This window comes from Lytechinus variegatus, chromosome 2 (assembly GCF_018143015.1).
Source record: "Lytechinus variegatus isolate NC3 chromosome 2, Lvar_3.0, whole genome shotgun sequence".
NCBI lineage: Eukaryota > Metazoa > Echinodermata > Echinoidea > Temnopleuroida > Toxopneustidae > Lytechinus > Lytechinus variegatus.
Window position 1 is genome coordinate 80978873 of NC_054741.1, and position 13845 is coordinate 80992717.

At 34.8% G+C, this 13845-nt stretch overlaps 1 protein-coding gene across 3 annotated transcripts in view; it reads left to right on the forward strand.

Annotated features, from left to right (window-relative positions):
- Positions 1-13845, forward strand: part of LOC121409225 (syntaxin-like) — a 74311-nt gene that overhangs the window by 7042 nt on the left and 53424 nt on the right. The gene's annotated exons all lie outside the window — the stretch shown is intronic.

Consider the following 13845-nt stretch of genomic DNA (forward strand, 5'->3'; position numbering starts at 1 on the left):
CCTGTTTGTTTTATTGTAAAGTTGAATTTTTCTTTAACCTTTATTTACATGGTTTTATTTTGTTTAATTTGTATTCCTTTTTGTCTCACCTGCATAGCAGAGTGAGACTATAGGCGCCGCTTTTCCGACGGCGGCGGCGTCAACATCAAATCTTAACCTGAGGTTAAGTTTTTGAAATGACATCATACATGTAACTTAGAAAGTATATAGACCTGTTCATGAAACTTGGCCATTAGGTTAATCAAGTATTACTGAACATCCTACAATGTATTAGAGTTTCATGTCACATGACCAAGGTCAAAGGTCATTTAGTGAACTTAGACCATGTTGGAGGAATCAACATCAAAATCTTAACCTGAGGTTAAGTTTTTGAAATGTCATCATAACTTTGAAAGTTTATGGATCTGATTCATGAATCTTGGACATAAGACTAATCAAGTATCACTGAACATCCTGTGCGAGTTTCAGGTCACATGATCAAGGTCAAAGGTCATGTAAGGTCAATGAACTTTGGCCTTGTTGGGTTTTTTTGTTGAATAACCATCATATCTCTGTAAGTTTATTGGTCTAGTTCATAAAAAGTGGACATAAGGGTAACCATGTATCACTGAACATCTTGTGCGAGTTAGAGTTCAAAGTCAGCACTGCTGCTATATGCTGCTACAGTGGAGCGTTGTGGCCCAGTGGATTAGTCTTCGGACTTTGAAACAGGGTCGTGGGTTCGAATCCCAGCCATGGCGTAATTTCCTTCAGCAAGAAATTTATCCGTATTGTGCTGCACTCGACCCAGGTGAGGTGAATGGGTACCCGGTAGGATTTTTTCTTGAACGCTTTAGCGCCTATTAATATGGCGGCTCAGCTACAGCCGGGGTAATAATATGATACCAATTATCAAAGCGCAGTAGAGTATATGCACATAGTAACTGCGCTATATAAATGGACCTATTATTATTATTATATTGAACCGCGTGATGCAGGTGAGATGGCCAGAGGCATTCCACTTGTTTTATTTCATTTGTCTTCTTTTTTTTTGGGGGGGGGGATAAACCATGTACATGTACATTTGGCCCCATGTTTAGACCTACTGTACATGTAGGCCTGCATGTATGTAGGTATTCTTTGCTGTAAAGGATATTGCACATGTAGTGATAATATGTGTAATGTCCATAGAATGGAGCCCACATTTTATAATTTGTTTGGATTTGGGTACTACAGCACATGCATTAGTATATTTAGCCTTCTGTCTGTTGTGATATTTATATCACATACCTACTGACTGGAAAAAAGACTGCACAAAAAACCGAGTGAGTGTGAGGATTTCGAGCTCAATCACAGGGCCTTCACTATTTAGGAACCCGATTTGGATTTCTTATAAACCATTGTTTACGAATCAGAATCGCTAGACGTAGCAGCCAATCAGCGAGCGCATTGCTCACATCATTGAACCCCACGTATGACCCTGTGTCACAGAAGCAAATAAACCCGGTCCCATGACGTCATAGACACCGATGGTGCGGATTGGCGCATCAGCATGCTCATGAATAATTCATATATTCACGTCTTCACCAGATTCCAAAAGGCCTCGCGACTATAGTCGCTCGCTCTCGCGCTCACTCGGGTATCGCCAGTTCTCTTCGTCAGTCACTTGTCTCGTCTCAGCCACCGTTTGATGAGGAAAAGAGCCAAGTTAAGAGGCCTTGTCAAAAGGCTAATGTATATCAGCTGTTTAATAATCATGATTCATTCCAAAAAGAGAATTAGGCGTTTCTAATAGTATTACAGGACAATTGACACAGCTGATTACTGTAGTTGACAGTGCAAATCTACAACACCTGCTGAATATACATTTACATGTACACATACAGTTTAAACATACATGTACACGTATCCTGATGATTGCTTTTTTTCAGCTTTTTATAGAATGTTTGAAATAATTGGGATAGTTTTCATGAGGCCAAAAATTATCAAAACAAATATCGTACCACTATAAAATCTCTCGTTATTTGCTAAAAATGTTTCAGGTAGAAATCGCTTGTACATTAAATAGTATTAAACTATGTGTTGTACTCATGAAAGTAGACATTTAATGATTTTCATTTCATGTGCGTAAATTAAACTTGAGTATATCATTTTAGATCACAACTTTTACCTGGTTTTCACTGTCATACATTTTTGGCTTGAATCGCTTTCTTATACAATAGAAATGAAGATATGTCAGATTTGTAGATCTAGACATAACTACTAGACTTGACTTTAAAGGGGAAGTTCACCCTGAAGAAAACTTTGTCGTAAAAATAGCAGAAAAAATAGTAACAAATATTGATGAAGGTTTGAGGAATATCTGTTAAAGAGTAAGAAAGTTATTAGAGTTCAAAGTTTTGGATTTGTGACATCATAAACGAGCAGCTGCCCCCTGTGTTAATATAAAATGCATGAATTTCAAATTTTGTATGGCTCCTGATGACTTAATTTTGTTTTCTATTCATGATCAGGTGTTAAATGATTTGTCTATTGATATACAAAGGGTACAGTGAAAACCATTTTCAATTTTCTGAGAAAATGACATTTCATTGATTTTTTTACCATTCGATATGTACAGTAGGAATGCTGCTCGCATATGACGTCACAAATCAAATAATTGAAATTCTAATAACTTTTTAATTATTTGATGAATTTTTCTCAAACCTTCGGCAATATTTTTAAATGATTTTTCTGCTATTTTTACAATAAACTTTTTGTCAGGGTGAACTTCCCCTTTAACGTGAACATATTTTTGTTTAATATACTGTGTAGTAATAAGAGATTTTTAAAAGATTTGTTGCCTTGTATTGTAGGCCCATGATATAGGATACAGATTCCCAAAACGGTTCAGGGGGCTGCACAATTATTCTGAAAGAGGGGCCTGAACATGCATAAAATCAAATATTTGATGGTAATTTTCATGTTTTTTTACACATATACTTTACAATTACATGTACATGTGCTAACAAAAGTGGGAAGGGTACCTAGAGCCTCCCCCCCCCCCCCCCCCCGCCACACACACACACTTTTAAATACATGTACTTCCTGAGGCTGACATTATCAGAATTATTATGGTACACCAATGAAATTGATGAATATTACTCATGGAATCATGCAGAATCTCAATTCCCTGGTACAAATATGCAATGATCTGGTTTATTTGTGCATGCATATTACAAACCACATAGGCCTACATGTACATACTGTACTACGATGGAATGCCTCTTCTCCAATCCTTTATGATACTAGGGTTGAGGCTGCATGTGCATGTATGTTGCTTGATTATTCATGGGCGATAGTTGTAGGCTACTGTGACAAAATGACTCATTTCATACTCATTATGTACATGTAGGCCTTCAGGTTTCTCTCCCACCATACATGTACAACCATTCCTTGTGAAAGATGTTACATTATTATGCATATAATCTCAAAAAATATATACATGTACTATACATGTACTTGTAGTATACATGTACATGTATGTAGGCCTACTGAACATGTACATGTAGGTGTACAGTAATTGTAAAGTCATCTTGGAAATGGTTTGAGAGCAAACTCTATGGCTAGAGATGTACAGTGTAGGTACATGTACATGTAGTACACATTTTGTGACGTCAGTTACGGGATGCTTTACTGACAGCTCCCCTACTCATGAAATGTCAACCTCAAAACAAAAGAAAATTCAATTTTGTTTGAAGAATGCAACTGCATTGATGTCCAGGTATATCAGAAGCATTTTGATATTTCCCCTATTAAAGTTGACTCAGTGTAGTGTTATTGTCAATTGATACGTACATGCCCTGTTATGAATATTTACCATGAACTAACATGTACAGGTATTGCAGTATTGTTGCAGATCTAACAGAATCACATTATGTAATGTCAAAGAATACAGGTCTACATGTACAAGTAGAACCATAGAATTAAAAAAAATGTTTTCTGCATATTAAAGCCCTACAATGTACAAGGCTGCATGTATACATCAGGTATGGAACCTTGTAAATTTAGTACATTTTTATTTGTTCACCCTGTAAAAATGACAAATGAGCAATGACCTTTTTTTAATTTTTTTGCTTATCAAATGTTTTTAAAGACACATTTGCACCCATTTATAGTCTGATTTTGGATCTGCTTTTGTCCATTTTGAAGTTCATGTTTTTCTTGAATATTTGAAAAATGTAGAGAAAATTTACACACACGTACATGTGTACATGTAACATATTCTGTTGATATTGTCAAGCTCAAGTATTCGATGTACATGTACATGTAGGTAGGAAAGTGGAATGTAGTGTCCTGAAGTGAATGTAGGCCTATTCTTTGATATATAAAAAGCACTAAGATACATGTACAAGTATGTAGTCTCAATAGACATTGATAAGGTCACCATGCCTTTTGAAAAAACAAACCCCTCAAACAATGTTTACATGTACATTCATGCCAGGCAGCATGATCATACCATGGTGTATGCAACCTGCACTGGAATGATTCTTTTAGAGATGTAATCTGTCATTCTATAATATCTGTTTTCGGGGGGGGGATTCTCAGATGGAAAAAAATGAAAAAAAAGTAATCTAAAAATAGCTTTTAAATCTTAAAAGGTATTATAAAAGCGTTATAATCCTGGATAATGTAATAAACAAAGAAGGAAATACATGTTATATTTAGCCCTTTATAATTATACTATTAAAGACCTTAAAAAAAAGAAATACAGATCGACTTTGTTTTATTATATGATTATTTTGCCGTAGTTTGCAAACCTGTTTGTGTACATATATGGAAGAATACTGTGAATGAAGGACATTACTCATCAAATTACACCTTAAAACCAAATCTGATCTATAAAAGTAAATTTAAGATTTCATTTTAAGAAAATTATTTCCTTGATCTTCTGTCAGACATTTCCAGGGGCTGCATTAAGAGATGTAACCTCATACACATTGGTATTGGGTGTAACCATTACTTCCATAGTTCTGAATGAACTTTGGTTTGGGGTTGATTCATTGATTGAGCTTTATTTACTAAGCATATACATAGAAATCTGTTACGCCCTGTTACAAGGTGGGCGTGTTCAAAAGATAAAGATTAAAAATAGAAGAGATTGAAAAAAAATACTAATAAATGTACACTATTGTACTCGCATTTGTATTAAAGATTTAATTGATTTGGTAAACAATTTTTTATTACTATCATGGACCTACAATGTACTACTCAGAGTGGTAGGTCCATGGTACATGTAGTGCTTAGTAGTAGTAGTAGTAAAACATTTGAAGAATGACGGGGCTGGGGAGGGGATAGTGCGCGCGATGACGTAATTTGACAGCTGGCGAACGGACCGAGATAGGTTTGAAAGCTTGTGTGCGTTTACATCTACGAGTGGTGGACCGGGGCCGGCTCGATACCTACCCGAGACTACCTCTGGATGTGGTCTCGGGTAGGTTCGCTAAAAGGTGGCCCGAAGGTAGGTTTGGGATGTTTGCATCTGATTTCTTTCCGACGCGATGTAGGCCCCTGGCCGGCCCGAGGTAGGGAATCACTCAGATGTAACAGGGGTCTTTCACTTTAGACCTCACATTCAAAACCACCATCGGCATTTTGTTGCTATCTCAGCAGTGATACACTTTTGTCTTTTCTCATTAATTTGAAATAAAAACTTTCCTCTGTTCTTTCCAATCTATTAAAGATTTCAAAATGTGATTTATTTAAAAAAAAACTAAATTCAAACTGTGTTCTACATACACAAAGACATGAGATTATTGTCAAACGCCGCCATGTACATGTATATTGTTTAATTGGTTGATTAAAAAAAGCCAATTAGAATACATGTGCATTGTGCATGTACATGTCTATCCAACATTGACTGCTTTAGGTATCAAATTGATTGCCCGCACCTCAAACTTATTCAGTTTTACTTTAGCAATGGAAAATTTGCCAATGTCTATATTTGAATAATTCACACACCATTAGTGTAGCATGCTTGTAGTAATTAGACGCTGGCTCGATATGGTTGGTAGAATGCATGAATTTCTACAACAGCTGTCTCCATTAACCCAACCCATTATTATTATTCTAACCCAGCTTGCTCTCATCATTATTGTATTATCGTAGCTCATATTCAGAGTGGAGGGAAAGTATTACAGTAGCAATCTATTTTTATTGTAAGCCTACATTCATAATAGGCTAAGTAGTAGTATTTCAATGGGGAGGGGGGGTATGATCATAAATGAGAATAAAAGCTAAAAAGAAAAGAGGAAAATAAATATGAAGGAAAATGAATTGAAGTATTAAATAGGTATTTGATCTGTTGATGACATTGTATATTAGAATGAATGAAAGAAATTCATGTAACAAATACACATGCACATACATGTACAAATATTGAAACAAAAAATCAAAATATTTAAAATGCCAAATGTACTCTCTTTGCTAAAAGTGCACTGCTATGTGTTTCACCATTGATTAAACTGTTATTTTACATGTATTAATGTAGTCTTAAAGTGCTCTTTCACTTTAAAACATACATACATGTACTCTGAAATTACCCAGGTTTATTAAACGGCACATCTACATGTACAGTACATTGTAGGTGATTCCAATAATTTACATGTACATGTATGTTTATGAATGTTGCACGGCAGAACACTTTAAACCAGCACTTCTCTAATGGTGGGCTGTCCTGCCGAGTTCCTACGGAAGTTACCATAAACAGAAACAGAATCAAGTGTCACTGAACATCCTGCGCGAGTTTCGGGTCACATGACCAAGGTCGAAGGTCATTCAAGGTCGATGAACTTTGGCCATGATGTTGATAATTGTTGATTTGCCATCATAACTTTGAAAGTTTATGGATAAATGTGGACATGTACGGTATACATGTAGGGGTTATCCAGTATAGTTGCTCTGCTCATCTTGAACAACTCTTACATGTAGGTCATTTGATCAAGGTCAAATGTTATTCTTGGGTCAGTGAACATAGTATGTTATTATATGAATGGTGTTTTTTTGTGATTACATGTAATTATTTTATAGTCATATTCAAAGTTGGCACTGCTGCTATATTGAATCATAAATGCAGGTGAGACTGCCAGATGCACTCCACTTGTTGTTATTAATACTCCATGATGGAGATAAAGTAGATCCAATTATAGATGAATCAGATATAATGCATCTACACTCTATACATGTATACAATATATAAAAGATGGTTGGAACTGTTCAGTATGCAGATATATGGAGATACATTGACGATAGAACCATATTGAAAAGACAATACATAATAACATCTCATTAATATAATATGCTGAATATTAAAGTGAACATTACTTTATTGGCTATAAAGTAGTTACGTATCTATGTTCCTCTATGGAGGAGAGTGAGAGAGATGAAGGGAAGCAAATTGAGAGAAAGAGAGTCGCAGAGCTGTTAGCGGAAAATAAGTCAAATGGTCTTATGAGTCAATTCCAACCATGGAGCCACTAAACATAGGGTGTGGAAATACATTACATGGACATCGCCACACACCAGCAGCACAAGTGCGGAGTCAGCTTCGGTACCTGTATCAATAAAATTGATTTTTGTTGTGCATGAACGTAAATAGCCCGGCTGTGTGTGCACATGTGATATATGGCACCTTCTGACAGCTGGGTGTGCATTAGATTACTACATGACAAATAGCCAATTGCATTACTCATGCTTTTAAAGGTGGATCAATAAAAAACATTTAGATTAAAAATATCAATGTTTCTTTATACCTCAGGTTAGAATTTTTTAATTATTCTAATCAGTTGAACGTGTGTATATAAAGTTCTCTGTGTATTTTAACTCTTTAGATGCGCAATGATCATATTACACCTTGTACATGAACATGGTTTTCTATACTTTTTTTTTGGGGGGGAGGGGTGGGGCTAAGTTCCATAATTCATTGAATATCACTGCAGGGCATATTATTTTTAGTTTGAATAGAGAGAATAATTAATGGGTTTCTTTTTGCAACTGCTTCAATTGTTCATCATGCCTTCAAAAAATTAAAGTGGAAAATAGTTGTGTATTTCAAGTTCAGATATTAAAGTACATGTACATTGCAATTTTATATTCGGAATTTACATTCTGAGATCCATTATATTCCATCTATTTATTTATTCATTTACTTATTCATTCATTTATTCATTGAATTATGTATGTGTGTACATGTACAATGTATGAGCAATAAGAACTTTATTCAGCAAGTGGTTTAAATATTTTCAGAAGAGATCATGTATAGGAAATATTGCTCATAACCTCATCTTCTCTTTCCAAATTGAGGGCAGGGGTCATAATGAAAGAAAGCAATGGAAAATGACAGACGATAGTCCCTTTTTGCTGCTGCCCCTCCTACTGTCCTCATCTAATCCAATATGCTACCTTCGGGGCACCAGCAAACACATTCCCATTTTCTCTGTGCAGTACTTTTAATTCCAAGCAGAAATTGTTTACAGTTAGATGTTATTGAGTACATGTACTTGGTACATTGTAGCTTTGTATAATGATGTACATCAACTACATTGAGTTATAGTAATATTCAGTGAATACATGTATGCATGTTTAAAAGGGCTAGTCTACCCCAACAAAAAAAAATTGATTTGAATAAAAAAGAGAAAAGTCAAACATGCTGGTATGCTTATAATTTTATCAGAATCTGATGTAAAATAAAAAGTTTATGAAATTTTTATTTAATTATAATTTAGTTTCGCTTCGTTCACAAAACAGGAAATACTGTAGGCCTATGCAGATCCTGGTTGGTATGCACATGAGGGAACTGAATACATCACATGCTACCTATTTGTAATTTATTACAGTACACTTAATATTTGAATTTTCTCCATAGCATGTGAAACAAAGTTTGATTCTTCCACAAACATATTGAATTCCGTTGTTGTAATGATAATTGATTAATTGATTTGAGTAAGAGTACACTTTATATGTCAAATCTATAAATATTTCAATTCATACTATACATTAAGTAAAGTTAGTGAGTAAATGAAATCGTCTCTCTCATTTTCATATTTATTTGACTTCATTATGAATTGTGTATTTTTTCATCCAATTTTGGAGAAATTTTGAGTAAATGCCAGTTTGACAAATTTTCTCTTTTCTTTAAATAAACTACTTTTTTTTTTTGGGGGGGGGTGTAAGATTTCCTCATTCAGATAACATTTAGAATGGTTTGTATAACTCATTACATGTACTTTTTGTCCCACTTTTGTTCCTTCAGGCATATACAGTAACTTATGCATTGATTTGGATGGTATTTTAAAGCATTTTGTTTTTAACTGAAGTTTTAAGATGTACATGTACGTGTGGTTGAAGTTCGGTAAGCAAAGCATAGCAGATCGAAGAACCTTGTAATCCAAGGACTGTAAAACATACTCAATACAGTCAATGGAGGTTCAATTAGATATATAGTTTCAAGTTTACAACATTATTTTTTCCTTTAGTAAAAGTTGAGTCTTAAAACTTCAAGAAACTGCAATAATGATACCAATAACCAAAATGTTCTAGAGAAAAGGTGCTGTTCATTGTGAATGTATGATTTGCTGCTTGTGCAGTGTGCAGAATTCATATTATCTTTTGTATTTTTTACACACTTTGATAGTTTGATTATTCAATATTAAAGGTGCTCATGTTTAGGCATACTACATGTACATGTAAATAAACATATAAGCCTACCTTCAGTAAGAGAAGATATATGTTTGAAGTTTTTAATAATGATATGAGTGGAGGAATATCCAGGTGGAAAAAAATAATCATTTCCTACAGTACATGATACTGCTGAACAGAATTCCAATGCGAGTCACTTGTAAAAGTAATAAATACTGTTGGATTCCTATCCACTTTATATGCAGGTGCTGCAGTAAATAAAAAAAGAGGGTTTTTCAATCAAGTCATATTGTTGCTTGGAAACATTACCATCACAGACATAACCATTACAAATGATTGAGGTTTAGGCCCACTTCCTCAATCACTGAAAATCAATGTTGAAATGGGAGAGTAAATCTTTAATTGGTTTCCAGATCACACAACCTTCCTCTCCTGCGCTTCATGCAGTGCATTTGGATTAGGTTAGCTTGGTGCTTTATATTTAGAATCTGATTTAACTCATAAAGTTAATCCGCTTTGAGGTGCCATTTTGCTCTTCCAAGGTAATCATAGTTCAAGGATACCGTCTTTGCACTTGTCAGCAGGCTGAGTTTAGAAAAATATTCCAGTAGACTCAGGTCTTGTTTATTGTCAGTTTATAGTTTTTATTTCATCTCTCCATCATTAGTTTATACACTAAATGTCGCTTTCTTTTTCGCTATATCTCTCTCTTTCTCTTTCTGTTTTGGTAGACATTTATGTACATTATGCAGGCCTATATGAAAACTTTTTAGCATACTGTACTTCAATTTCCTTTCTAAATATATCTCTCTAAGATTTTTTTTCTTCCTCATGTTGTTTTCTGTGTGTTTTTCTGTCGGTCTCTTTATTCTAAGTAATGGTTTATTTTTCCTCAACATGTTTTTTTTTAATATAAAACAAGCATCTCTTATTTAATAGAATGAGCCCATTAGATGAAATAATATCATACTGTAGTGTTATATTCAATTATAATCATATTTGACAATTGGTTGGATATTCATACATACATGTACAGTGACTACTCATTGTTCTGGAACCACTATAAGCTTACGCCTAATTGAATAGCAGTAGAGGTATAGATAGGCAGTGTAAAAGGGGTCCTTGCGTGAGCTAATTAACTGACAGGACACATCGAATGGAGTCAAGTCATGCAGACTGTGTGCTTCCGTAGGGAAAGATACATTATCAATACCCTGCTTTCTCACCAACCCAAACCATCCCTTACCATTCTCTATCATATTAAAGTGCAACTCAAAACCCTTTTATACACATCCAAGGTCACAACGGAAAATCTTAATTACAGTCCCTCTATAAACTTTATAAAGACAGCAGTTTCAATATTCCAGGGCTCCGTAACACAAAGGTTAGCGATTGATCGTATGCTTGATTTTTACGATTGATTGTACATTGTAGTCTATGGAATCACTCGTAGAAAAATGTTCTACGATCATTGCTAAAGTTTTGTGTTATGGGACCCAGGTTTTATATTAGCATCGTTTATGATCTCCTAAAAATGAGAGAATGCACTACTTGGATTCAAATGCTCAGTTCTTATTGTGTTCAATGAATCATGCATCAAATTATCTACATGTATAGAGGTTACTCAGGAATACAGTAATGAATGAAAATACACTTGACCAAAATGTTACTAACCTGCACTGTATGCAGAGATTCACAAAATATCATTATCCAGAGAAGTTTAGATCTTGTGCAAAGTCACTCTTCAAAGAGCATTACCCATTAATTCTCTTTAAAAACCCATCTACGATTCTACGACTTTCTATTTCAGGTTGTTTGTTTTGTTTTAAAATCATCTTATTAGCTACTGTACGTGTGAAATCCCAAATATGAATCATGATACAAAACACAGACATACATTTAAATCATAGATATTGCAGAATCAGCATTAAATCAACCCTCTTGTCCAATGCCGTTTCTCTCTCGCCTTGCAGTCGTAGTGCCCAGTTTCACCCAGGAAATACAGGTCAATTTCTACTTCATGCATTTCTGATTTTGTCCACGTGCCTTGCATTGGCTAGCCACGAAAGTATTATCAATGATCAGAATGGGTTATATTATTTTCCCCAAAATTTGATGAAAGCCTTTGTGACATGTACATGCTCAAGCTACAATAGACCCTTCTGACTTTTCATCAATAAAGAAGATTGGTTCCATTTGAGATGAGTCACGGTAATGATGATGATCATCATCACCTTATCTGTCAAATATTTGACCTGACCGATTGGCTATATACCAGATTACCCTTGAAAATCCATCTTCCCCAATGCATTATGGCCTACTCATTATGGTCATTTATTTACATGTAGATATAGCCACAATACATTGACTTTGGTATAATGCAATACAAATAAATAATCAGTACAGTGAGCAGATGTTTTCAAATTTTCATGTCATTGGGAGAGATCATGATCAACCCCAGAAACTGGAATGACACATTAACATCTAGCGCTTGGTCACGCTGACTTTTAAAAAGATATACTGTATCTGATATACATGTAAATCTTTTTAAATCCTCTCTAAAAAGTGACTTACAGTGTACACTATACATGTATTTAAAAGCATTCTGTTTTTCAGATGGATGTTAATGTATACATGCTAATAAAATAATACTGCTTTTCTCAACTGAAAACATAGATCTGCACTTTACTTGTAATTAGGGAATATGGATAGCATCTTTATCGCTAGTCTTGTCAATAATTGCTTGTTTTTTGCCACTCAGCGATATCGATAACCTTTCTCTCATCGATAATACCTGCTATTATGTAGAGACACAGTGATTTTCCTTGATTTCATGGAAACATCCCTTTGAAAGTGGCATTTCAAACAGAAAATCACGGAAAACACATTTTTTGTTCAAACTGAACAGAACAGCAACAGAAATTACTTCAAGATCTCAACAAAATATGAATATTTACCAGCCACAAAACATGATCTCACCCCCACTTCGCTATAATCATGACAATCCAAACATCGTGACTGCACTCAATTCATTCGATTGACTAAAAAACATCGCAAGCGCAAGTACCAACTAACGGAGAAGACCGGGAGCACACGGCCGTATGTTACTGCTCTCTACGTTCAAAGATCAAAATGGCAGAGGCGAAAGACGTTGACTGCTCAAAACTGTCCAAAAAGCCCCCAAATTATGGATTAAACTTCATCCAACCCTAAAATAATGCTAATAACATGAAATGTGATGTTTGTTAAAAGATGTTATGTAATCATTTACATCCAATGAATGCGAATTTTAAAGCATTCTTGGTACAGTGGCAGATACAGATTTTGACCAACGCGAGTATGTCACATTAGTATAATGCATAAAAGATGCATATTATGTTTTTTTGTTCATAGTTATCGATATCGGTAAGATATTTTTAGCAATATATCAACAGATAATTTTCTAAACGACAATAGCCCTACTTGTAATACATACATGTATAGTACACTGCATTTTGAGCACATATATGCACGGTCTCAATTATGTGATCTTGCCTTTTATAGCTTGTTCATGCAATGAAGATCAATTAATTACCTGTTTTATCCTGTCCCCATCTCTGTTCCATCAGTACAAATTGGATCTTTTGTTTGTGGAATGAGTTCACATCAGGATTCCATTAATGTAATGCCGTCCTTATGGAAGCTTTAAATTGCCATCAACTTGGCGACATGGTGAGATAATTTATCTTGCCATGTCGACATATTTACATTATTATGTCAACTTGGTGAGATACACATATAACAAGTCTTCATATAAAAAGTTGCATGTCAACATGGTAAGATAAGTTGTCACTGTAGCTACATGTAGGCCTTCTGAAAGTCTCTCACATGTACATTCTTTTATTGTGCTGACATCAGCATAAATTTATTTCGAACTTCAAAGAAAAAATTTTTGCTTTTCATTGCACATTACTTCTGGTTTATTAATTGCGCGGGATTCAAAAAAGGTCTTAAAGTTACAGCATTGAATTGCCCTTTCCAATCATACCAAATGAAGTATATGTTGTAACAGTTCAATCTAAGATAATCCTACTTGAACCAAAAGTATTGCTATCCTTCTCTTATAGTCTACCCACCTCCTCTTCCTCTTTATAGCTCAATCCCAAGACATTGTAAGCAGTTATGTTATCATTATAATTTAATTGCGGTTCT